This window comes from Triturus cristatus, chromosome 10 (assembly GCF_964204655.1).
Source record: "Triturus cristatus chromosome 10, aTriCri1.1, whole genome shotgun sequence".
Lineage (NCBI taxonomy): Eukaryota > Metazoa > Chordata > Amphibia > Caudata > Salamandridae > Triturus > Triturus cristatus.
Window position 1 is genome coordinate 959,733,869 of NC_140593.1, and position 27,025 is coordinate 959,760,893.

General features: G+C 50.3%; 1 long non-coding RNA gene across 1 annotated transcript in view; it reads right to left on the reverse strand.

Annotated features, from left to right (window-relative positions):
• Positions 1 to 1,343: 1,343 nt before the first annotated feature.
• Positions 1,344 to 27,025, reverse strand: part of LOC146796325 (uncharacterized) — a 213,774-nt gene continuing 188,092 nt past the window's right edge. Inside the window, exon 4 of the long non-coding RNA XR_014969604.1 lies at positions 1,344 to 2,291. This is a non-coding gene — a long non-coding RNA (uncharacterized LOC146796325). The remainder of the gene's footprint in view (positions 2,292 to 27,025) is intronic.

Sequence of the window (27,025 nt, forward strand, 5' to 3'; positions counted from 1 at the left end):
TTCTAACCATACACAGGTATGATAACCTCTCTTTACAATCATGTAGGATGCAGGAGTTCTCAGAGGAGGAATGAGAATTCCTTCTCTGGGTTTAATGGGCTTATCCTTTTAAAAAAAAAGTCTTTATTTTCTGCATGAATGACATTTTTCTCTTCTTACCAACATTTTGTGTGATCTTCCTCTCAGGTACTGCTGGTAAGCAAACCCTAAATAATTTCTGTCTGGGCGACTCCCTGTTAATGTTGGATCGTACATACACAATCCGTTATCTATTATTATTCTTGAGATTTCTATGTTTACAGTTATTCAAACCTTTTCTCCAATACTAGTGGGTCTTTTAGTTTTGTAACCAATCAGAATTCGTTTTACTCTGTGCGTTTAGCCAATACTGGCGCGGTTTTAAGTGACGTCAGTATCACTCTTTTCCTCTGACCCCTCCTTTACAAATGTTCTCGTTAGTCACGCGCCCTCTGTCCTTACCAATCGCATCGCGGCTCTTTGAGATGTCAGTGCAGCATCCGCAACTGACCCCTCCTTTACAAGGTAATGCAAAACTTTATTTTCTCACTAATTTACATGTATTTTCCATTAATTAACAACATAAAACATTTGCTACTTTGTCAGATTCTCAAAATTTCAAAGAATAGTCAATTTCTTTTACTGCGAGTAAATCTTTCCGCGTACTCTTCACACACTACGAGTAAAACCTTTCCGCTTATTCTTCACTTAAGCTTCATAGAACCTGCTACTCCTTTAGTATTACCCTTTCTAGGTGATATAAGACCAAAGTTTCACCATCGAACTCCTTTGCTACCAATTATTCTCACTTACATACAGAAAATAATCCCTAAATCAGTGCTTCTGGTCTTACCTAACTTTCAGCACCTTTCCGAATCCTGACAAGTAACCTCACTGCAGTATGGCTTCCATTTTTCCAACCGCTATTCAATATTCTCGGGAATTTCAGACAACATGAATAACGACGAAACAACAACAGGTGTTAAGGCATATCAATAATTTCAATCCGCAATATTCACTGCCTAACTAACTAAAACCTAACCATGCCTCTGCTACCAAGACAAACTGATGGAGCATGGTTACCAGCTCTGGTCAGACACACATACCTAATACTCACCTGGGCCCAAACACATTCACTCAATAAGCTAGTAAAACCCCGCTGGCATCAATTTTGTGTATTACCTCAATTTTGATATTACCCTTTACCAAGTCTTACCAACTTGATTATTATAATAGTAATTTACTCTCCTCAATGAATCAGGTTGCTGAGTTAGTTTAAGGTAGAATGACACTAACCTTTACTTTGAATAACCACAGACTCAAGAAGTTTTTGAAAACCTTTATCTAAATCAATAATTTGTGAGTCAAGAATCAATTACAGTAACCACCTTCACTCAAGAGGTAAAGTAAAAGTCAAATATAGCAAAGTTACAAAAATGATCAATGAAGACGGTACATGGAAAAGGGTGGGAAAGAGGGAGAGCAGGTATAAAAGACAAATTTCACGGAATTATATTTACCTATGGTCAAAGATGAACCCAACTCCTTAAAGATTGGCCAGATAGAATCTCCAGGACAGGATTCAAGCAGAAAATCAGGCAGATTCAGATTTGGGAAGGTGACCTCTTCTAATGTGCAATGCCAGTGTTGCACCCTTCTCTGGTAATACTCTCCTCGAATGTCCCTCTTCCGCAATCCCTTCTAAATGATTTGATTATCGATCAGTATCTCAAACTCTCGAGCAGAGTTTCTGGCAGCAGCAGAGTCTGAGACAGCGTCTCAGACAGAATCTGGAGCAGCATACGCGTTGGGTCAGTGACGAGTCAGAAATGACAGATCTGACAAGTCGGACAAGTTCTCTAGCTAACTTACCTCAATTATCCTATTCTTTATTCATGTACCACCCCCAAAAGTGTCAATATTTGTGTTTTCCCCTATTCTGATTGGTCAGGGCGAGGAGGTGAGTTCATCACACCATATTAAAAGTAATAATTTCTCTTTGGGCCATTGTTCTATGTGCCCGCCCCTTAATTTACTTTCCCATAGTTTTATTCCCACCCGCATTTCACATTATGCTCAATACAAATTTGCAACAATTTTATTTTGCTTCATGCTCTCAGGTCCACAAGTTCATTTTCCCAGGTGTCCAAGTTCAATGTGGCCTTTGCTGGGTTTCAAGTGGTGCTGTCACAGGGTTTCAGCAGGTTCTTGTGCGCCTGCGTGAACATCATGTGGGTAGGGATTTCAGTCACCCTCCAAGGCCCAAATGTGAACTAATAATAAAGTCAGAAAAAGACACGTTAGAACAAGTAAACAAGAGATTTCACTGTATACCACTTATTTCTACTCTATCCCCATTTACTTATTTAAATCTTTTGCATTAGCGTTTAATAGAACTTCCGAGCTTTAGTTGAAGCTGTAGCATATGCATGTGAGTTTCAAGAGGCCGTATTTAGTGCCATTGCACAGCTGCAAAGTTTCCCACTAAAGCGATAGAGAGTCATACTACGTAGATGCAGTAGACACATGCGCAATAGAATTCCCGCGTTTTGGCGGCCATTTTAGGACACTTGGGTTACTTGTTAGTAATGCACATAGAAAAGCTTCCCCTAGATACAATATTTGTAAGTAATGCAATCCTAGTATTTACAAAACTTGTTGGTTACATTATTACATGTTATTTGAGAGGATTGCATCCAAGCAAGTTTCTTTCATGAATCCTTGCTCCATCAGTAGATGTGGGAATTGAGGTGTTGAACATTAGATTGTACTCAATTTCATATCAGCAATATTCTGCTGGCATTGGCTGAATTATCCTCTATGCACTCTATATGTTTAACCTTAGTGTATTGTCTATCAGATACTCCTCCTAAGTTCCTAGATTTTTCATGAACTTCTTTCCCAAAATGCTGGGTTGACTTTACCCAGCCACTCTCTGTACCATTCCTGTTTCTTTGCAGCGGTAGTGCCTTGGCGTTAAGGAGAAGAAAAGATTCTGCCATGGTGTTTTGGGGATAAGCTTCTGGTTTGAGGCCTATTATTATAGGGAGAGGTTAGATGGGGTTTGTAGAGTTAGGGAAGGGGTAATATTCTGACACGTCTGCTGGAGGTAGCGAGGCAATAGGTTCTGATTGAGTGTGTTGAGAGTATGTTAATGCCATATAATAGGAGGTTCAACACCACGATGTCCGAATGGGAAGGGAATGGAAGGTACAAACCACTATGTAGTTCTGGATTGGGTTGGCCAGTAACCCAATTTAACACCAAACTCTCAGTAAAATCGTTTCAGGATTAATGACCCAGTGAGAAAACAGTATACCAGTCCCAGCTCCAGAGTCATCATCAGGCAAGTTGGTATCAGCTGGAGGTCTGTGGGTTTTCAGACTCCTGTAGGATGTACTTTCCAAAGAAGACACTGAGGGCCCGGTTACGAGTTTGGTGGTGTGGGACCGTGAAGTCAATGCCAAGCAGGAACTGGGACTGCATGCACACAGGGGGGCACAGCATGTGCCTCCTTGTATGTACCAACATTCAGGGGCAGGGCCTCCTTTGTTTAATGACCGCCAGCAGTTTCATGGAGTAAGAACCTCTATGAGACAGACCACTGGCAGTCATGAAAGTCGTAATATGCATGGTAGTGCCAGAAAGGCACCATCAGCATATTGTGAGCACCTGACAGCCACGTAACCGCCAGCGAATACGGTTTCCTGGTTGTTGCGGAGGTCCAATGGCAGTCTGACCACCTAAGTTGTAAAAGAGCAGTTGGACCACTGGCGTGGTGGTGGCCAGACCGCCGCAGCCGCGCCACCATGAGTTTGGTTGTCCATGGATCATCAAACTCATAATTAGGCCCTGAATGTTAGGGCAAAACAGAGCATACATGCAGAACATTTTGCCACAAACTGGAGCGTTACTACCAAATTATAGGTGGAGGTGGCCACAAAACAGAGTGGGCACAAACCAGAAGATACAATCCAGCTACAAAAGACCATAAACAAAATAAAATGTGAGATGTAAGGCAAAAATAAACCGCATCATCAGTAAGAGCTTCTTCAACTTTGGGACAGTTCAGGGACTTGGCATTCCTTAAGTTTTATCGTGCAGCAATGTCTACTGTGAGCACTGATTAATATTTCATATCGTTTTAAAACTTTATTAGGGCTTATGCATTGAGAGTATAGATTGTAAACTGAGTATTTCTTTCTTTTAGAACTACTGGCAGGATTCTCAAAGTAATTCAAAGATCTATTTAGTTTGAATATCGTTCCTCCAATACTCTGTGCAGCTGTTACAGAGACTTGCATTGATCTTAAAGATGCACCCATACCAGCTGTACTTCACACTGAAAGTGCAATATACTCGCATATGCCCTGCAACAATTGACAAGATGGAGCACTACACCTCCATATCAACAAATTTCTTATAAACACTGTTGAAGAAAACTTCAGTACTCTGCATGTGGGATGAGTTGGTATAATGTAATTATTAAAAGCTATGATCACAAACAAATTAGGACATGATCTCCCTGGCAGTCACCAAAGAGAGAAGCACATCAAGGAATGGCAAAGTACACATTTTTTAGCAAACGTTATAGGTTCCTAGAATAGGTTGGAAAAACAATGGGAGAGAAAGGGTTTCTATGTTAGGGGTACTCCTAGTCCCCTAGAACAAATTTTAACAAACAGTGGAAGGAGTACACCCTCAAAGGTAATTCAATACCTCAAGGATAAAGAGAGAACCTAGTTGGTGACATGCTTCATCATCGGGGTCCCACCCGGATAGCCGAGTGCCATCCGGGTGTGCTACGACACCTGACTACAGTGGAGCTGGTATTTTTTTGTTTGGTGTGAAGTGATTAAGGTGGATTAAAAATTGGTCAAATTTAACTCTCTATCAAAAATTTTTTTTAATCATGGAGCAATTGAACAATGTTAAAATGGATTGGGGATACCATATGAGGTTAAATTGACCTGAGGTATCGAAAAAAATGTGAAGTGAAAAGAAAGTGAAGTAGGTCTACATGTTTCAACCTTAAGGGAAAAATCTCCAGGTTTTCTTCAGGACCGATGGTGCTAACCAGGGCGGTCTACACATGCTAAGGTGTACCCTACCCTTGGTTAGATTAAAAAATCCCCTCCAGTATTTACAGTGGGAATGTACCTGTGGAAGAAAAAAGAAAGGAACAATATATACACAACTTAATATGTTATGTAAGCAACTGTAGATTCAGGCTCCTCTCAGTCGTCAATCAATAATACTATGACGTAGTTGTGAGTGACTAACTCAACAGTCATTCTCTATAGCCAACTTCAGTGGATTGGTATAACCGTGCTCTGTTGTGCAATACAACACGCAAACATCAAAAACGGGCTTCCATTCACCCGTTATCACTCCATCTATCCACAAAGAAACAGACAGGTGATATAGTGCACTCACAAGGAAGGTACTGGGGTGAGTGGTCATGTGACTAGCACGAGTGCCATTCATCCCACAAAGGAAGCACACAGTGCCAGTACCTAATTCATACCGACGTGTGTCTCTTTAACTGCAACTAAATGAAATAAACAACAAAAGAGCACTCTCAAATCATTCGTGCGTGGACGAAAATTAAAGTGAAATGGGAAAAAAAACGTAAGGAGCCAGCCTTACTATCGATACGGGGAGAGGGTGCCTCGAGGATGCCGAGGTTACGTAGTCAAGTTTCTCCACAATCTGCAAATAGATGATATATGGTATGTAAATTGATAAAGCGGCGAAAAAGGAAACGCTCCGTGGTGCCCACCCACATAACAGCGGCGTTTACTTACTTAGTGGAAGCTTGGATCAGCTATTCTGCCTACAACCGTACCCCGCAACCGCGTCTCGAAAGTGATCGAGATGTAGTGAGTGCCGGTGTGGGAATCAAATACTTCCTGGTAGTTGGCAATAGGAGATCAAGAACCAATCGGGATGCATGTGCTCCCGGAGGGGAACTAATAGCGGATGCTCATCCAGGAAAAAGCTTCTCACACATTAAGGGAGAGCGTGATTGGTGTCTGGGGACGCTGCAGATAGTCAAGCAAATGGCGAAACGCCCATCCCACGCTGAGATTATCATGAAAAAAAGGCAAAGTGCCCATCCCACAGTAGCGTGAATGGGATAAAACAATTGCACGCGTATGGTAAACAGCGGACCATAAACTATACTAAAAAGGCATGAAGTCCCAGTAATCAGTAAATAAAGTTGAAGTACCCACGAGTTCAAAAAGGGGAACTAAGGATCTACAACATAGGTTACTTTTTTTGCCCTTATCCTGGCCATTGGGTCTCCAATGGGGCAAAGACCAAAGGTCAAAAACAGCCAAAGCAAAAAGGCAACCAGACCAGTCATTCTCATGCAATGATAGCGGGCATTCACATGCCATGATAGCGGGAGAAAAACACAACCAATATTAAAATCAGCAATGAATCAGATTGGTGCACGTCTATTTGGGAAGGACAGAGTTCCATGGGATGTTATCGTTCAGACCATTTTTATGAGTGGAGAGTCTATACACCCAGCGTTGTTCCTTTTCAAACAATCGTTCTTGCATTTTCTCTCCTGTCTTGATTTGCTCAATGATATTCCATTTTAGATCATTGGTTAATGGCCATTGGCTAGGAAATGTTCTGTGAGCTTTGTCATTGATTTTTTGCACCTGATAGTGCTGCGGTGCTCGCAGATTTGTTGTTTAATTGTCATGCCCACATATTGAAGTTTGCAGGGGCAGATGATTCTGTAAACTACATTAGTACTGTTGCAGTTAGTATGTGTTCTCAAGGTCCACACCTTACCAGTTTCTAGTTCCAACGTTTTTGTGTTGTCTGTAAGGTGGCAGACACTGCAGTTGCCGCATTTGTAGTGTCCAGTGATGTTCGGGAGACCCCATGCATTGAGGACAGTAGTTTGTTGTGATTGAACTGATATTTTGGGACGTGTGTTCACTAGAGTGTCTTTTAGGCTTCTGGATTTTTTATAAGAGAACAATGGTTTCTCCCATTTGAAATTACCGGTGTTGAGAATTGTCCAATGTTTGTTGATAGACTTGGTAACTAGGTTGGATACCGTGTTGTATGTAGTCACACAAGTCAATGGTGAAGTAACTTCTTTTGCGAGTCTATTTTCCAGTACTGCCGTTCTTGGTTGGTTACGTGCCCGTTTTTGGCACTTATTGAAAATTCTTTCAGGATAGCCTTTTGATGAAAGTTTAGTGGTGAGATCCAGGGCTTTTTTTTTGTTTTTTGTAATCTTGGATTTTGCTGCAATTACGTCGTAATCTTAAATATTGACCATATGGAAGATTTTCCCTCAGAGGTCTAGGATGGAAACTTTCAAACCTCAGTAGGTTGTTCTTCGCTGTAGGTTTGTAATGAGTTATAGTTTCAAGACGGTTATTTTCCTTTGTAATTACAATATCCCAAAAAAACATGGTGTTTTTATCTTTGGTGTGAGTAAATCGCAAATTCTGATCACAGGTATTGATCCACTGTCAGAATTCAGATAGGATGTTTTCTGGTCCTTGCCAGATCGCAAGGACATCATCTATATAGCGTCTCCAGAAGGTAATGTATCTGAAAAAAGGATTCTGTTCGGTGAGTATGAATTTCTTCTCAAAGTTAAACACATAGAGACCTGCCACGCTCGGCGCAAATGTACTTCCCATAGAAGTACCCCCCGTTTGAAGATAGAGGGTACCTTCAAATTCAATTTTTTTTTTCTTTAAGGCCTATCTGGCACATTCTAAAACAAAATTCTTGGGTGTTCCATATGTCCAGTCCTTGGCATCAAGGGTGCTCCTAAGAACTTCAAGGGTATCATCCTGGGGAATGCTTGTATATAAGCTTTCGATGTCAAAGCTCACCAATATCGTGGTATCATTGACTCTGATATCTTCCAGAAGTTGAAGCAGGCTTTTAGTATCTTGAAGATATGTGGTGGTATCCTGAACAATGGGTTTTAGGAAGACATCACAGAAACGTGATAAAGGTTCCAGCAAAGAGCCAATGCCCGAAACAATTGGTCTACCAGGGGGGGGGGAGTTTATTTTTATGCATTTTGGTAGCGTATAGAAGTATGGATTTTTTCCTTCACTGTCACACAAAAAGGTTGTACGTATACGTCCCACCCCAACAGTGTAAGTACGACCCGTACCCTCACCCGCGTACGTATATGTCCCACCCCAACAGTGTAAGTACAACCCGTACTCTCACCCGCATATGCATGGAGCGTACCCCCCACCCCAACAGTGTAAGTACGACCCGTACCCCCACCTCGTATGCATGGAGCGTACCCCAACCCCAACAGTGTATGTACGTACCGTACCACCACCCCAACAGTGTAAGTACGAACCGTACCCCCATGGAGCGAACCCACACACGTGTATGTTCTAAGCGTACATATTGTTAAATAGGAGGGGTATGTGCCTATCACTCCCAGCAGTGCCCAGACACAGGAGGGGTGGGTGCAGAGTCCTCCCAGCAGTGCCCAGACGCAGGAGGGGTGGGTGCAGAGTCCTCCCAGCAGTGCCCAGACACAGGAGGGGTGTGTGCAGAGTCCTCCCAGCAGTGCCCAGACACAGGAGGGGTGGGTGCCTATCACTCCCAGCAATTCCCAGACGCAGGAGGTGTGGGTGCCTATCACTCCCAGCAGTGCCCAGACAGAGGAGGGGTGGGTGCAGAGTCCTCCCAGCAGTGCCCAGACACAGGAGGGGTGGGTGCAGAGTCCTCCCAGCAGTGCCCAGAGTCAGGAGGGGTGGGTGCAGAGTCCTCCCAGCAGTGCCCAGACACAGGAGGGGTGGGTGCAGAGTCCTCCCAGCAGTGCCCAGAGTCAGGAGGGGTGGGTGCAGAGTCCTCCCAGCAGTGCCCAGACACAGGAGGGGTGGGTGCAGAGTCCCCCCAGCAGTGCCCAGAGTCAGGAGGGGTGGGTGCAGAGTCCTCCCAGCAGTGCCCAGACACAGGAGGGGTGGGTGCAGAGTCCTCCCAGCAGTGCCCAGAGTCAGGAGGGGTGGGTGCAGATTCCTCCCAGCAGTGCCCAGAGTCAGGAGGGGTGGTTGCAGAGTCCTCCCAGCAGTGCCCAGACACAGGAGGGGTGTGTGCAGAGTCCTCCCAGCAGTGCCCAGAGTCAGGAGGTGTGGGTGCCTATCACTCCCAGCAGTGCCCAGGCAGAGGAGGGGTGTGTGCAGAGTCCTCCCAGCAGTGCCCAGACACAGGAGGGGTGTGTGCAGAGTCCTCCCAGCAGTGCCCAGACACAGGAGGGGTGTGTGCAGAGTCCTCCCAGCAGTGCCCAGAGTCAGGAGGGGTGGGTGCAGAGTCCTCCCAGCAGTGCCCAGACACAGGAGGGGTGGGTGCCTATCACTCCCAGCAGTGCCCAGACGCAGGAGGTGTGGGTGCCTATCACTCCCAGCAGTGCCCAGACACAGGAGGGGTGGGTGCAGAGTCCTCCCAGCAGTGCCCAGACAGAGGAGGGGTGTGTGCAGAGTCCTCCCAGTAGTGCCCAGACAGAGGAGGGGTGGGTGCAGAGTCCTCCCAGCAGTGCCCAGACAGAGGAGGGGTGTGTGCAGAGTCCTCCCAGCAGTGCCCAGACACAGGAGGGTGTGTGCAGAGTCCTCCCAGCAGTGCCCAGACAGAGGAGGGGTCTGTGCAGAGTCCTCCCAGCAGTGCCCAGACACAGGAGGGGTGGGTGCCCATCACTCCCAGCAGTGCCCAGACGCAGGAGGTGTGTGTGCCTATCACTCCCAGCAGTGCCCAGACAGAGGAGGGTTGGGTGCAGAGTCCTCCCAGCAGTGCCCAGAGTCAGGAGGGGTGGGTGCAGAGTCCTCCCAGCAGTGCCCAGAGTCAGGAGGGGTGGGTGCAGAGTCCTCCCAGCAGTACCCAGAGTCAGGAGGGGTGGGTGCAGAGTCCTCCCAGCAGTGCCCAGACACAGGAGGGGTGTGTGCAGAGTCCTCCCAGCAGTGCCCAGAGTCAGGAGGTGTGGGTGCCTATCACTCCCAGCAGTGCCCAGACAGAGGAGGGGTGTGTGCAGAGTCCTCCCAGCAGTGCCCAGACATAGGAGGGGTGTGTGCAGAGTCCTCCCAGCAGTGCCCAGACACAGGAGGGGTGTGTGCAGAGTCCTCCCAGCAGTGCCCAGAGTCAGGAGGGGTGGGTGCAGAGTCCTCCCAGCAGTGCCCAGACACAGGAGGGGTGGGTGCCTATCACTCCCAGCAGTGCCCAGACGCAGGAGGTGTGGGTGCCTATCACTCCCAGCAGTGCCCAGACACAGGAGGGGTGGGTGCAGAGTCCTCCCAGCAGTGCCCAGACACAGGAGGGGTGGGTGCCTATCACTCCCAGCAGTGCCCAGACACAGGAGGGGTGTGTGCAGAGTCCTCCCAGCAGTGCCCAGACACAGGAGGGGTGTGTGCAGAGTCCTCCCAGCAGTGCCCAGACACAGGAGGGGTGTGTGCAGAGTCCTCCCAGCAGTGCCCAGAGTCAGGAGGGGTGGGTGCAGAGTCCTCCCAGCAGTGCCCAGACAGAGGAGGGGTGTGTGCAGAGTCCTCCCAGCAGTGCCCAGAGTCAGGAGGGGTGGGTGCAGAGTCCTCCCAGCAGTGCCCAGAGTCAGGAGGGGTGGGTGCAGAGTCCTCCCAGCAGTGCCCAGACAGAGGAGGGGTGTGTGCAGAGTCCTCCCAGCAGTGCCCAGACACAGGAGGGGTGTGTGCAGAGTCCTCCCAGCAGTGCCCAGAGTCAGGAGGGGTGGGTGCAGAGTCCTCCCAGCAGTGCCCAGACATAGGAGGGGTGGGTGCAGAGTCCTCCCAGCAGTGCCCAGACGCAGGAGGGGTGGGTGCCTATCACTCCCAGCAGTGCCCATGGAACGCAAAGGGTGGAGTAGCCACAGATACCATGCCCACAAATTTCAGTCAGGTGCACAAAGACCCTGCAGTACATGTAACACATGTGTGCGAGGCTGGGAGTATACGCATGCATAGTGCAGAAAAGAAAACATGTCCACATGAAGTCATGTCAATAGTCCACATACACAAGTACAATGACTACCAAGGATGCCACGAATGATGCAGGTGGAGACATCGCTCAGCATGCATGTGCAAAGTTGAAGGAGTCCGTCACACACCCAGCTAATGTACACACAGCTCAGCGCTAAATATTGGGAACACCCTGCAGGGAAGATGGCAGGGTACACAGAGGAAGGAATACACCTTTGGACAATTTCACCATGCAGCAACTGCTTACATGAACACAGAAACCTAGCTAACACCGTGTGATGGCACACAGATCCCAGGGTCCCCCCTATGACCAGCACACTACTACATTTCCCACACACCCAACACATGAACACCACCCAAAACCATGTAGCAGCCCCACCAACAGCAATACCAGCAAAGCAGTAGTGTTCCAAGGGGAAAGAAATAAATTGCTTTATTCAGCATGAACCAAAAAATCTTGTTTGTAGGAAGTTCAATATTTACAAAGCCCATAGGGCAGTCCAGAAGTCACAGCTGGATGGGGGACACAGTGGGATGCGTGTCCCCTAGCTTGCCTGCACAGTTACATTCCGTCGTCTTCCACAGGGGTGAGGGCATCATGTGGGGGGGAAGAACCAGGCACCGCAGGGACAGGAGGTTGAAGGGTAGGCGTCGTGGGTGCAGGGATGGAGGACTCCACCACAGGGGGTGGGGCAGGGCCAAAGGCGGAGGCCAGGATCTCGCTGCACACCTTAGCAAGGTCATCCAGGGAATCCCCTGCACCCGAAGGAACCACAGGCCCCAAGGAGGGGGGGGGGGTCAGAGGGATGGGTCGCAGCGCCACTGGGGGAGGGTGTGAACAGGGGGGGGAATCAACCACCCTGACCGGGGACTTCCTTGACCGCTTGCGTGGTGGTGTCACTGTGGGGCTCAGGGACAGAGCGGCCATGAAGGAGTCTTTGGGGGAGATGTGGCCAGGAGAGCTGAGGGGAGGGGATTTGGAGGGAGTGGATTGGGTGGAATGCGGACTCCCACTCTGGCTGCGTGTCACACGTTTGCCCCCCGACCCAGTGGGTGTGCCTACTTCACCCCGTGTGTGCGTGTCAGGAGGTGTGCGGTGGACCTTCCCTGCTGGTGTGGTGCCTGTGTATGTTGTGGTGGGTGCATGCTGACGTCTGGGTGTACGTGGGACAGGCATGGGAGTGGGAAGTGTGGATGGGGCAGGGGTAGGGGGTGGGACGTAGCGCTGCAGGAGACCCACTGCTGCAGTCAGTGTCGAGTCTATCGACCTCAGCAAGCTGCGTTGGTCAGCCTGCGATGAATGAATGCCCTCCAAGTATGCCTCCATGTTGTTGAGGACCTGGCTGTGGCCATGGAGGACATTAAGGATCGCAGCCTGACCAATCTGCACCTGCCGCTGGATGTCCACAGACTCGGCATTGGCGGCAGCAGTGGAGGCAGGGGCAGGGGGTGCGGTGCCTGGCAGGAAGGAGACATGTGGTGACCGGGCACGTTGGGAAGGGACACGAGCAAGTGGGAGGCGGCTGATGGCAATGGAGGGGGCGGGGCGAGATGTAGTGCCGCAGTCAGCTGCTGGTGCAGCCTCCGCCCACTCGGAGAGATCATCCTCGGACCCGTCAGCTTCATACTCAGTTGTGCCAGTCGACAGGTCCCGGCTTCACTCTCCTCCGCCTCAGTCCCACTTGATGTGCCAGCCCCGATGTCACCGCTGGCACTGGTGCTCGGTCCCTCTGCTCCGTCTATGCCCATGTCTCCCTCCGTGTCCCCCGACGATGCTGTGGGCAGGGTGAAGAGACAGAAATTAATCATACACCTGTATACATATGTCACATGAGTCCAATCTACATAGGTTACAGTGCATAGCCTGAAACAAAAGAAGAGTTACATCTACAAAACAAGGTACAAATGTAGGGCATGCAAGACACAGTTGTTTGACCCACCATGCCACTGAAAACCTATGGAGAGCATGACACAATAGCAAATGAGATGGAATGGAATTTTGAATGAGGAGCAAGGCCCTGGGGACAATCCAGCACTGCATCTGCACCACACAGCGTGGCAGGAAATAGGGATGAGCAGGGACCATATCCAGGAACAAGAGGCACATGCAGCATAGGTTATACTGAAAACATGCCCACAATGACTGGCTCACTGCACCTTGAGTGCATGTCCAGACAAACATCACACACTGGCCAGTCCTAGCAAGGAGATATCAGGTTGTGACATGAAGACCATGCCCGCACCACCCACCCCCTACATGAGACAATTATTTGGAGACACAGGAAGCACTTACATCTCTTAGTCAGGGTGAAATACACATGGGATGCAACAATTCAAGATTGCACACAAAATACCCAAGGTGCGCCTGTCCAAATAATCATGTACAAATGGGCATCATCAGATGATTGTAACAAGACACACAGGCAATGTCCACCGTGAGTATGAACAAGGAAAAGCAGGTCAGGCTGTACAGTGGACACTTGTACTACATTTCACGTCAATATACATTTGGCCAGGGGACAATGGCACAGAGCACAACCTATGCTGTAGACACAGAGATTGTCGACATATTCGGATTACACACATGATACCTAGGAAAATATGCCCCAGGGGACAGTAGTGGCCACACAACCCCATGGTCCTGAATGGGAATGACTGCAACACACGCTACCATCCCCGCACTATGCGTACCGCACACTCATGCACATCATGTCACAGGCCACCACATAGGACATGCGTGCTGTAAGGCCTCACAATTGAGAGACTAACTCCCATGTCTGGACTCAGCATTAGTGCCAACTGACATGGAACCCACAAGACCAGAACTGGACAGGGCACAGGCAAGGTCCCAAAACCTGTTACACACCACCCCCACACATGATGCTACAGGCATAGTTCACGTGGAGAAAGTGCCAGCCTAGATAACCTTGTGAAGGAGTGACTACACACAGACCAGGTAACACATTGCAAGGAGGGGAAGGGAGGCAGGAGAGCACAGCTATACAGTGGGTAACTGGATCTGCACAGCACCTTTAAACCCTGGCAGTGTATCCATGCAACTGTGCACTTACAAATGCTGGTGAAACACAACAAGCACACATGTACCTACCCCCTTCCTGCTGCTGCATCTCCTGTATGCGCCTCTCCAAGTCTGGAAAGACCACCGGCAGCACACGCTTGTGGATGTGGCTCAGTCGGCGGCGCCCGCGGATCTTATGGCTCTCAGGTGAGTCCCCCAGCAGGACCCGTGCGATCCTCCGCGTCCAGCACCGGATATCCTGCCAGCGTTTCCTCACCTGGGACAGGCGTCGCTTCCGACCATCCGCACTCCTCACGGCGCTGACGGCGGTCAGCCATATCTGCTCCTTGGCAGAGGCGCCTACCTGTGAGGATGAACAAGTGACACTACATCAATACACCTGCAACATGTCACAGAGACACATATGAGAACAAATTAGCTGGTTACAACAAGGCATGTCATGCAGCCAACGCATTGCACCTTTGCCATAGGGACATACTCCTCTGGGGAAGGGCAAAAGCAGTACGTGTCAGTGAAAGTACACAGGTGGAATGAGGGCAAAGACACAATCAATTATCAAGGCTCACACTGTGCATCACACCCACCCCTCCTGCGTCTGGGCACTGCTGGGAGGACTCTGCACCCACCCCTCCTCTGTCTGGGCACTGCTGGGAGGACTCTGCACCCACCCCTCCTGTGTCTGGGCACTGCTGGGAGGACTCTGCACCCACCCCTCCTGTGTCTGGGCACTGCTGGGAGTTATAGGCACCCACCCCTCCTGTGTCTGGGCACTGCTGGGAGGACTCTGCACACACCCCTCTTATGTCTGGGCACTGCTGGGAGTGCTAGGCACCCACCCCTCCTGTGTCTGGGCACTGCTGGGAGGACTCTGCACCCACCCCTCCTGTGTCTGGGCACTGCTGGGAGGACTCTGCACCCACCCCTCCTGCGTCTGGGCACTGCTGGGAGTGATAGACACACACCCCTCCTGTGTCTGGGCACTGCTGGGAGGACTCTGCACCCACCCCTCCTGACTCTGGGCACTGCTGGGAGGACTCTGCACCCACCCCTCCTGTGTCTGGGCACTGCTGGGAGGACTCTGCACCCACCCCTCCTGACTCTGGGCACTGCTGGGAGGACTCTGCACCCACCCCTCCTGACTCTGGGCACTGCTGGGAGGACTCTGCACCCACCCCTCCTGACTCTGGGCACTGGCTGGGAGACATCAGGCATTTTCCCCCCTGGGACCCCCCCTACAGTACATAGCATGTGTGTCACACCTGGACACAATGGCAGAAGTCACAGTCACAAAAAAGGGACACAGTCTGTGCTTGTGGACTCTGCACTCACCTGATACCCTGATCGCCCATACAGCATGGGGTACTGTGGGAGGATCACATCCAGCAGAGCCATGTTCTCCTCCAGGGTGAAGGGCTGTGACCTCTCCACAGACCTTGACATGGTTCCAGGGAATCAGTAGCAGCAGCTGGGCCGTGGAATACAGAGATGTGCAGGCAAGTGCTCCCTCATGGGACCTGGCTGCCTTATATCTGCCTTGCTGGCCTGTTTCATGCACAGGAGTACAGAGTGATTGGTCACTCACATTTGCATCCTATGTTTCCTCCAATCCCTTCAAACCTAGCACAGTCAGTGGGTTCTTATTGTGTTGTTTTCTTCAGCATGATGTCAACCCCACAAACACATTGCAACAAAGTAGATTCATTCCAACTGACTTCTGCTGTGCACCTTCCAGAACAAATTCAAACTTAAAACTTGGTCTCCATGACAACCAGCATGCATGTAGGCCTTAATACTTGTCCCTCATGTGTCCCCTATGTAATTTTGAGCTTCACACACAGGTACGGTGCGTTCCGGGGCCCTAGGGCACCCCAAATGCATAGCAACGGCCCGTACAGGCGTGTGAGTACGCATACGCAAGAACACCCATAGTGGTACGGCACGTACACACGCCTGTACGTTCACTATCACCATGGGTGTCCTCGCGTATGCGTACTCGTAGTGGTACGGCCCGTACACACGCCTGTACGCTCACTATCACTATGAGTACACATACGCGAGAACACCCATAGTGGTACGGCACGTACACACGCCTGTACGTTCACTGTCACCATGGGTGTCCTCGCGTATGCGTACTCGTAGTGGTACAGCCCGTAAACACGCCGGTACGCTCACTATCACTATGAGTACGCATACGCGAGAACACCCATAGTGGTACGTCACGTACACACGCCTGTACGTTCACTATCACCATGGGTGTCCTCGCGTATGCGTACTCGTAGTGGTACGGCCCGTACACACGCCTGTACGCTCACTATCACTATGAGTACGCATACGCGAGAACACCCATAGTGGTACGGCACGTACACACGCCTGTACGTTCACTATCACCATGGGTGTCCTCGCGTATGCGTACTCGTAGTGATAGTGAGCGTACAGGCGTGTGTACGGGCCGTACCACTGCGAGTACGCATACGCGAGGATACCCATAGTGATAGTGAATGTACGCACGCGTGTACGGGCCGTACCACTATGGGTGTTCTTGCGAATGCGTACTTACTGACCGTACACATGCCTGTACGCTCACCATCACTATGGGTACACATACGGCAGCACTCCCAAGGTGATATGGGAGTGTACACAGGCCCTCTTAGCAGCAGTACGGTGGATTTCACACATCACAGTGGTGACAGGCAGCACACAGGAAGGAATAGGGCTGACACCCTTGTCCATGGATGGACATCAAGGCATTGTCTGGGCAGTACTACATGTGTGGGGCACAGGTGTGAAAGGCTGTGATGTGGCACATTACTCCTGAGTCGAGAAGGCACCAGATGTATGATGAGATGTGTACACATGTAATGTGTGACGGTGCAATGTGTGCCAGGCATGCCCTTGACTCCTTTGACATGTGTGCATGTCGTACTGCACACTTGGGATGAGCGTCACTGGCATGGCACGGACACCAACACACGGAAGTGTCCCCTGAGGCCCGGTACAGGGGTTACCACACCTGACATGTCACTACCCACGGTGCGTGATGTGAATATGTCATGTATGTGTGGGGGGTTCCCATTAGGTTCATGTTGGAGCTCCCTCAAAAGCTGCAGCTGTTGCAGCAACCAACATGTGTCTGTGTGTAGATTGACATTGCACACTGTTCCGCACACCATGCCACATGTGGTATCGGATGTGAGGTGCGTATGTATGCATGGGACACGGAGTAGCGTAACAAGGACATGTCTGCATCCTCTCTATGAATGTGTGGTGAGTAATGACATGTACACCTTCATGGCAAGGTGTGTGGGCTGTCCTAGTGTAATGTCATGTGACCTGTGGCTCTAGTGTTCCGCTACCAGTCTCTGCAATCGACATCCTACTTCTGCTGATGTGTGGATGTATGTCACTCCTGTGTTGCGTCTGGCTGTTCACTTGCACTGGGAAACAGCTAATCCCATGCCATGGCATGTGGAGGTTCACAATCTCCGTGTGTAGCTGGGTCTTGGTAGGAGTGTCACCTGGCAGCCATACGTGTCCAGGGCATGTGGCACATACCTGACTCCGTATGTAGCATATGTGTATAGACAGATTAACATGTGCTCAGTACAAATTAATTGTTATTGTGGTGCACTCACTCTTCCTTGTCACTTCCAAATTACTGCAGAGCGCCGCCTCTTCCCCGACCAATTCCGGACTTGGCTGCCATGCGGGAGAATGACTGTATCCAGTGCTACCGCTTCCCCCAACGGTTGATTCTGGATTTGACGGCGAGACTGGCACCACACCTGCAACCGCTGCACAGGTATCCTACGGCACTGACACCCAAGCTGAAGGTAATGGCAGCCCTACATTTTCTAGCCACGGGTACCTTTCAAAATACCATAGCTCATGTTGGTGGCATGTCCCAGAGCATGTTCTGCTGTGTGCTGCATGATTTCTTAGAGGCCATGTTGATTCACCTGGATGACTTCATCCATTTTCCTACCCCTGAAATGTTGACTGGGGTCAAGCGTGGATTCTATGCCCTGGGAGGGATGCCCCATGTCATTGGGTCCATAGATAGGACACATGTGACTTTGGTACCACCACAGGAGGTAGCGTACCGGAATCGCAAGCACCACCACTCCATCAATGCCCTTGTGGTGTGTCTGTCCAACATGGTGATTTCACATGTCTGTGCTCGTTTTCCAGGATCAGCACACGATGCCTACATCATGAGGCGTAGCAGGGTGCCTGAAATGATGACGCAGCTGCGCAACGAACGAGCATGTGTTGTTGGTGGGTACAGTCTGTCTGTCCTGTATTTTGCGTAGACTTCCAGCACGACCGCTTCTCCTGTCCTGCTTATGTCCATGTGCTTTCCATGTAGGCGACGCTGGCTATCCCAACATGCCATGGCTGATCACACCTCTCCGCAACTCCATCACGCCGGCCCAGCTCCGCTACAACACCGCCCATGGCCGGACAAGGCGAATGATAGAGAGGACGTTTGGCCTCCTGAAGAGCCGATTCAGATGCCTCCACAAGACCGGCGGCGCCCTCCCATATGCCCCGGCGAAAGTCTGCAAAATCTTCATGGTCTGCTGCATGCTGCACAACATGGCAGTTGAGAAAGCTGTGCCACTCATCCTGGATCAAGATGACCAGGACCATCCACCCGTGGAGGACGAAGGGCTTGGCAATGGGGCTAGTGATGTGGAGGATGTGGAGCCGCAAGAGGACATCCGGACTCGGCTCATACGCGACTTCTTTGCTTAGTGGTGAGTACCAGTGTCTGAGTGTGCACGCATTGGTCCCCGTGTGGCATGTGTTGCCATGTGTGTCTCCACCTGCATGTATGGCACATGAGTCAGAGGTGTGTGTGGGTGTGTCACTGGAGTGATGGTGCCAGTGATGGTTGTATTGCCCCAGTCATAATTGTGACCTAGCATGTTGTCATCCATACATGTGTCGAGTACATGCAGATGCAAGTGGCTGTGCTTTTTGTGGCTGACTTCTTGTGTGTCTATCTTCCCCAGGTACTTGCGCATGCCGTCTGTTGGTTGCATTGTTGTGGCACTGCTATTCCTCATGGACACGTCATCGTGTGCTGACTCAGCGTTACACGCACGGACACGTTTGGAAGTCTCCTTAGGGTAAGGGATGCATCAGGGGTGTATTGGGTGTGGCAGTTGTTTACGATGTATGCACACTGCCCCTGTCGATGTTTGGTTCCTCTGCAGACATGTCGCATCACCATGGTACACATGACATGCAGCTGGGTACACCTGAATAGATGGTCAGACTTGTTGACAGTCATCAGTGATGGGATTGTGGAATGTGATGATGGCATCAATGTGTGTAACACTGCCCTCGGACACATATGGTTTGCATTGGCTTGACATGCTGTGGGACTTCCACATCAGCGGATCAATGGTGTATGGCAGGCTCTCCGTGAGCAGCTGGGGGTGTTTAGCTGTTAGCCGACACTTGTGTGCCAGTTCCATGGCTATCACGCATTTGTGCTGCAGAAGGGGGGTGCCAGTGTTCGACCCACATGTTACTCCACATGAACTGTTCATGTGTACTTCGAGTTGCCTCTGCAATCCCGAATACATGACTAATAAAGGTGTCCCTATGCCTCCAAGGTGCCTCTTCTCAGTCAATGCTGGTGTGTTGCCACGGTGCATCCGGCATGTCTGGCATGGTTTTCCATGATAGTGGCTATGTGTCTATGTGTAGAGTAGCAAGATGCAAGCTGTTTGTGTGGGATTAAACTGTGTATTGTGCATGATGTCCATGACTGTGAGGGTATTGTGACATGTTCCATCCCCATGCATCCAACGTTGGCCAGGCCACCATTTTCTGCATCCACCTGACTCAAGCTTGCAGGACATGGTTCTGCCACCTGTCCACACATACCTGGGTGCCCCCCCGGACACTCCACATGATTCCTGACCTCTGCGCATGACTGTTGCTGTACTCAATATGTCTGTCGGCACGGTTGTGCGGCCACCCCCTCAGCTGGTTGGGCCCATCACGGGTGTGTATGGTGCTCCATGTCTGTCTTGCCTAATACACTGTGACCCGTGTGTCCTGTGCCAGACTCAGGCCCCAGGGTGTGGATGGTTGAAGTCAAAAGAGAACTCAGGCATGTTTAGACTTTACAAGACACATGTAAGGTAATAATGCAACCAGCAGGCATCTTCTCTTCATGGTGTGACTTTTTATTTTAGTGGGGGGGGGGGTTTGACATGAGGGGCTTTCCGGGTGTGTGGAATCCAAAGTTCACTAGGGGAGTTGGTGTCCTTGCCATTAGAAATCCTCAGAGTCCATGCCACAGTCTTTGTCAACATTGGTCAGACAGTGACCAGCAAGGCCATGTGGCAGAGAATGTCTTTTGATGCTGTGCTGCTGTTGCCGGGTCTGGTGGCTCAGTGGACTAATGCGTCTGCTGCAGGGGCCTGTGTTCGACCTCATGGTCACAGGTTCAAATCCCGGCGGGTCCACTCAGCCTTTCATCCATCTGAGGTCGATAAAATGAGTACCATTGAGTTGGGTAACAATAAACATCTGTTATTCAGCGCCATGATACTCGTAGTGGTGAACGTGCGCTTTACAAATACACGTGTTATGTTATGTTATGTTGCTCCAGTGGGCCAGGTGCCAGGCCAGGTGTCCTGGGAGATGGTGCTGTAGCGCCGACCCTCACGGTCTTTTCCGTGGACGACCCGCCCTCCTGCGGGGACCCTCAGAAGCAGGCCGTGACGATGTTTGGGATTCTCCATCGGATGTTTCCTCCTCCTCCTCCTGATCCCTCCCTGTGGGTGGTGATGTTCTACGCCTTCTGGCACAGGGAGGGTTGCCCATGTTGTCGGCCATCCGACGGAGTGTACTGTGAATTCCCGTGAACACCGTCACAAGCTCAGCCTGTCTGTTCTCCATCCTCCGTTGGTGTTGCAGTAGACAGGCATGTTGCTCCGCATGTTGCTGGGCCTGCTGGGTCTTGATCTCATCAAGGGTCCCCTTCATATCGTTGAGGGTGGACACAACCTGGGCCATGCCCGTGGTGTCCTGCCGGTATGTGTCCAGGATGTTTCGGACATGGGAATATACCGGTTCCCCAGCCAACTGGTCAGGCTGGCGCCTCCGCCGTCCTCCACTCCCACCACCCCTGCCCACTTGTGCCTGGCCTGCCGTTGTGGGCACATCGGGTCTCCGGGACCCCTGAGGGATGGCATTTGCGGTGTCGCCTGCCTCCTCCTGGGTGCCCGGAGTACCTTGTCCCTCCTGGACAGACTGGCTGCTTTGTGGTGGTGGGGCAGGGATCCTGGGTGTCTCCTGGGATGTGGCAGGAGTGGGGGTGGTGTTTGGCCCCGTTGTACCTGACGCAGGTGCTGCAGGTCGTTGGACACCAGAGGGGCCAGGTTGGTCGGGTCGTCCACAGAGTGGTGAGAGTCGTCGCTGCCGGTGGGATCGGCCTCCCGCAGAGCCGGGTCCTGTGAGTCTTCCCCCTCAGTGTTGGGGGGTGAACCACGACGTTGACCTGTGTGTGAGAGAGACAATGTTAATTTTGTTCCATGCAACATCCATGTTTCATTAGTTTCAAAGTTGGCACATTTCCTCTGGGAATTTGGATCTGTCTTGCATTCCACTCACAGTGCACTTGTGCATGGGTATGTCCCTTGGGCACAGCTTTGGCGACTTTACCTATGTGTGGCACAGTCTTACTTGCTGCGTCAAGTGTGACTGCAGTCAGCAGTGGAGTGGGCAGGTGTGGCGAGCCGTGCATTGGCGCCTTCCGTGTAGCACTGTACGTGGGCACATGAAGTTGTTCCACACACTTATATGATGCAGGTAGCTGTCGTTGTGCTCGTGCACAGGTTGTGACATGGCCCTGTGTTTTGCCATGGAGGAGAGGGGGGGTGCTGGCACTGGCCACCCTTGTCTACATGCACGCAGTCCACCTGCTGACGAGCAGACATTCCCACACACCACAAGGCTGATTTGCTCTCCCTGTGTCTCCCTCCCTCTCTGTCCCCCTCTCCCTCCCTCTGTGTGTCGGCCTCCTCCCTCTGTCCGTCTCCCTGTGTCTCCCTCCCTCTCTGTCCCCCTCTCCCTCCCTCTGTGTGTCAGCCTCCTCCCTCTGTCCGCCTCCCTGTGTCTCCCTCCCTCTCTGTCCCCCTCTCCCTCCCTCTGTGTGTCACCCTCTGTCACCTCAGCCCAGCTTACTGTGCACACACTGTTAGCAGATCTTTGAATGGCCCTTGGATTGTTGATGTGAGTTTGTTTCTGATCTCCAGGCACCCATTGGGTGTAGTGTCTGTGTCTGCACTGCTGCTGTGGTGGTGTGTGCTGCCACTCTTTCACAGTGTTGGCTGTTCATTAGCTGCTGTCATGTGCAAGAACGTGCCGTCACCCCCATGTGTTGATGCAAGGCGTCCGCCATTTGCTGGCAAGTCATTCCTGTGTTGGGACACACTGTTTGTCTGGCTGTGACCTAGGCCATATGGGCAGGGGGCATTGTTGTCTGCTTCTGAGTTGCACTATGTGATTTTTGGGGCCCACCCTCCCGCCATCCGGGTTACCGTGTCATGTGTTGGTGTCTTCTGTGGCCTGTGACTTGACATTGTCCAGCTGGGTGCATGGGGCATGGTGGCGCCAGTGGCATGTGCGTGTTCATGGAGTGTGGTTGAGTCATGCGATAGCTTGGGGTGGTTGCGTGCCTGTTTGTGAGTTTGGTTGAGGATGACGTTCCCCCCATGTGAGGTGCGTTGTTTGTGTACTCACCCGGGTCTCGGAGTCCTCCTAATCCTTCGACTGCCTCCACCGGCAGTATGACCATCACCCTCTCCTCCCAGGGATGGTAGTGTATGGGTCTGCGGGACGGCCCTCCTCCAGTGACGTTGGCCTGGTTGTGTTCATCCGTCATCTTGGCTCGGACCCTCCTCCGCAGATCGTACCACCTGGCTTGGCATTCCTGCTTGTTCCTTCTGGTGTCCGCAACAGCATTCACAGCATCGACGATTGTCTGCCACATGGCTGTTTTTGCTGAAATGCTGGTCTGTCTGACCAATGTTCCAAAGAGGTGTGGCTCGACTCTGAGGATTTCATCGACAAGGACCTCCAACTCTCGGCTAGTGAACTTTGGATTCTTGTTAGTGGGCATGGTGAGGGGTGTGGGTGTGGATGGTGGGGGGGTGTGTGGATGGTTGTGGGTGTGTGGGTGTGTGGGTGTGGTTGTGCAGGTGTGTGTGTGAATGTGATGAGGGGGTGTTTGTGAAGGTGTGTGTGTGAAGGTGTGCAAGTGTAAAGTGTGGTAAAGCTTCTAGTATGGTGCTGTAGGTTGTCTGTGGGGTCTGGCAGCAGTGAGTCTGTTGCAAAGGCTCATGGTTTGTGTGTGTGGGCCCTTTTTATTGGTCCATTGGTGGGTGTGGCTGTGTTTGAAGTTTGGGTGGGTGTGTTATAAGGAGTGGTGGTGTTTTGGGCCTCTGTTTGTTTTTGGCAGTTGCAGGTCAGTGAATGTGTTGTTTTAGTGGTTGTTGGACATGTTTTGTGGCTTTGTGCCATTCGAATGGTGTATTCTTGTGTCGTTTTGGTTTGTCCTGGTTGTGTACGTGCGTTTTTAGCGTGTGTACGGTGTGTACATGGGCCATTTTGTTGTACAGTGCTGTCCTTGTGTGTGGCTTGGTACGACTCGTACATGCGGTTGTGATGTTGGGGCCTGGGGTGAGCTCCGTACTTAGAATGTTGTGGTGGGGGTACGCTCCATGCATACGTGGGTGGGGGTACGACTCTAACGTACACGGGTGTAGATACACGGGGGTACGACACGAACGTAGAGGGGGGGTACGACACGTACAGGGGTGTACATACAGGGGGGGTACGACATGTACACGGGTGTACATACACGGGGGTACGACACGTACACGGGTGTACATACACGGGGGGTATGACACGTACAGGGGTGTACATACAGGGGGGGTAGGACACGTACAGGGGTGTACATACATGGGGGGTACGACACGTACACGGGTGTACATACACGGGGGGTACAACACGTACACTGGTGTACATACACAGGGGGGTACGACACGTACAGGGGTGTACATACAGGGGGGGGTGGGACACGTACACAGGTGTACATACACGGGGGTGCAACACATACACGGGTGTACATACAGGGGGGGTACGACATGTACAGGGGTGTACATACACGGGGGGTACGACACGTACAAGGGTGTACACACACGGGGGTACGACACGTACACGGGTGTACATACACGGGGGTACGACACGTACACGGGTGTACATACAGGAGGGGGTACGACATGTACAGGGGTGTACATACACGGGGGTACGACACGTACAGGGGTGTACATACACGGGGGGTACGACACATACACGGGTGTACATACACCGGGGGTACGACACGTACACGGGTGTACATACAGGGGGGGTACGACACATACACGGGTGTACATACACGGGGGTACGACACGTACACGGGTGTACATACAGGGGGGGGTGCGACACGTACACGGGTGTACATACACAGGGGGGTACGACACATACACGGGTGTACATACACGTACACAGGTGTACATACACGGGGGTACGACACGTACAGGGGTGTACATACAGGGGGGGTGTACATACACGGGGGGTGTACAAACACGGGGGTACGACTCGAACGTACGGGGGCTGGGGGGGTGTTGGGCACGTATGCGGGCACATGTCTCCATGGTTGCTATGGGTGTTCGGTGCGGACGGTGTTTTTTCCATACGGTTGTAACTTCTGACGCACGGGAGGGATCGTGATTCCGCGGTCGGACTTCACTTTTCACATTTGTACGGTAAATCGTCCGGGGACGTGTCGGACACGTTTTCCGACCCGAGGACGTGTGGGGAATGATTCCCAATGCGATTCGTATGGTCTTTTTCCCATGCGAATCGTAATTGGCAGTTTGTACGGCACTTGTACGATTCGTACGGAAAAAAGACCGGATACGAGTCGTACGGGGAAATTTTTTACCGGATCGTAATTGCCACCTGTGTATAGTATTCCACTCACACCACTCTTTACTTACCTTCACCCCTGCTGCCGTAATTAATTATTTAAATGTTATAAAATGCAAACATAATTTAATAATAAATATTATTTTATGATAAAAATACATTAGTAACAATTATTTTACAAATGAATGTAACTTTAATAAGAAAAAAGAACATTACTATAAATCAATTCCAGACATTTCTTTTTGTGATTTTTAATACATAACAAATACATGTAAGTATTTTACTTTTTTACTTTAGGTGGGATTTTTTAATGAATCTCATAAAATATAATGTTAGTTCACTTTAATATAATTAAATTAATAACAACATTAATTCAAAATAAAGTTAACAGTGCTGTAGCATTTTCTGTATTTTGTTTGACATTTAAAATTAATTTATAAAAATACAATAAATCATATTAATTTTTACCATAAACATATTTTTATTAAAATATTCTACTTTAATAAACAGTTTTTCTTTTCCCTGTTCCTTACTGTAGAAAGATCTCTGCCCTGGCACTTGGACAAAATATTGGATTAAAAATATCATGTGACATAAATAATATTTCAAAACTATTGAAACTACAAGAATATTGTGGAACAGAATATCGTTTTTTGGTGTACAACATGGTTGTAATTCATTTAGTTGAATTTGATATTGTTTACTGTATTATAGTCATAGAAACATTGTTTCCTTAATAATTTAGGGCCTCAATATGATGTCAGGCGGAAAGCCATCAAAAAGGGGAGGCGGACCAGGGAACCAGATCAAAATATTGCTCCTGTCCACAGGGAGCAGCATTAGCAGAAGCTCACTGCGGGTGGGAGCAATGCTGGCTCCCCCTGCATGCTCTGCGACTCTCCCTGCAGCCAACAATAAAAGTAAAGTGGGGTGTCCTGGGTGGACACCAGGGCACCCACCTTCAATGACGTGGGCCCCGGGGATGGGGTCGCCAGGGCCAAAAAAGCCTCTGGGAGGGGGACCATGCAGCCCCTCTCCCTTTAATTTTAGTAATGGCCCTGGGGAATGGTGTCCTCTGGGCCTAACAAGACTCGGGGAGGGAGGACATGCGGCCCCACTCTTCTTTCATTAAAATAACCAGCCCTGAGAGATGTGGTCCCCTGGGCCTAATAATGCTCCGAGATGGGGTTCGCGTTGCCCCTTCTCCCCTTTATTTTAGGTAGTGGCCCTGGACGATGAGGTTCCCATGGCCTAATAAGGTTTGGGGAGGGGGACCACTTAGTCCTCCTCCCCTTTAATTAAAAAAACAACAGCAGTGAGGGATGGGGTCCTCAGGGCCTGATAAGGCTCAGGGAGGAGGCGCCACGTGCCCCACTCCCTTTTAATTTAAAAAAAAAAGGCCATGCGGATGTGGTGCCCAGGTGCTAATAAGGCCTGTGGAGGGGAGTTACTTGGCGCCTATCACCTTTCAAACAAAGGACCTGGGGTGGGGTCTCCAGGGCCTAATAATGCTCAGGTAGGGGGGCCCACGTGGCCCCCCACCTCTTTAGAAAACATTAGGCCCTGTGGTCAACCACTTCTGCTGTGCACAGTGGGGTGGGGGGGTTGGCTTTACGTATGGTAATAAAATATTATTTTACTTTTAAAAAAAGACTAGAATCTCACTGAAAAAAACAAAGGTTAAAGTAACGTTATAGTTAGGTGTGATAGAAAGGATCTGTCTTTGTCAAAAAAACCTTAGAAATGATTTGAAAAAGACTAAGGTTAGAGTAACATTATAGTTAGGTGAATATGTCAGTGACAACATTAACGTTTTGAACTATAAAAAACAAAAATGTACCAGTTATAGTTAGCAGACCTAACCTAACTATAACTTCTGCCCTCGCCATGCACTGCTTATGACCTCCCATACTACATCACTCATGAGATGTTCAATGACATCATTTATTACATCACTGATGACATCATCCAAGCTTCCTAA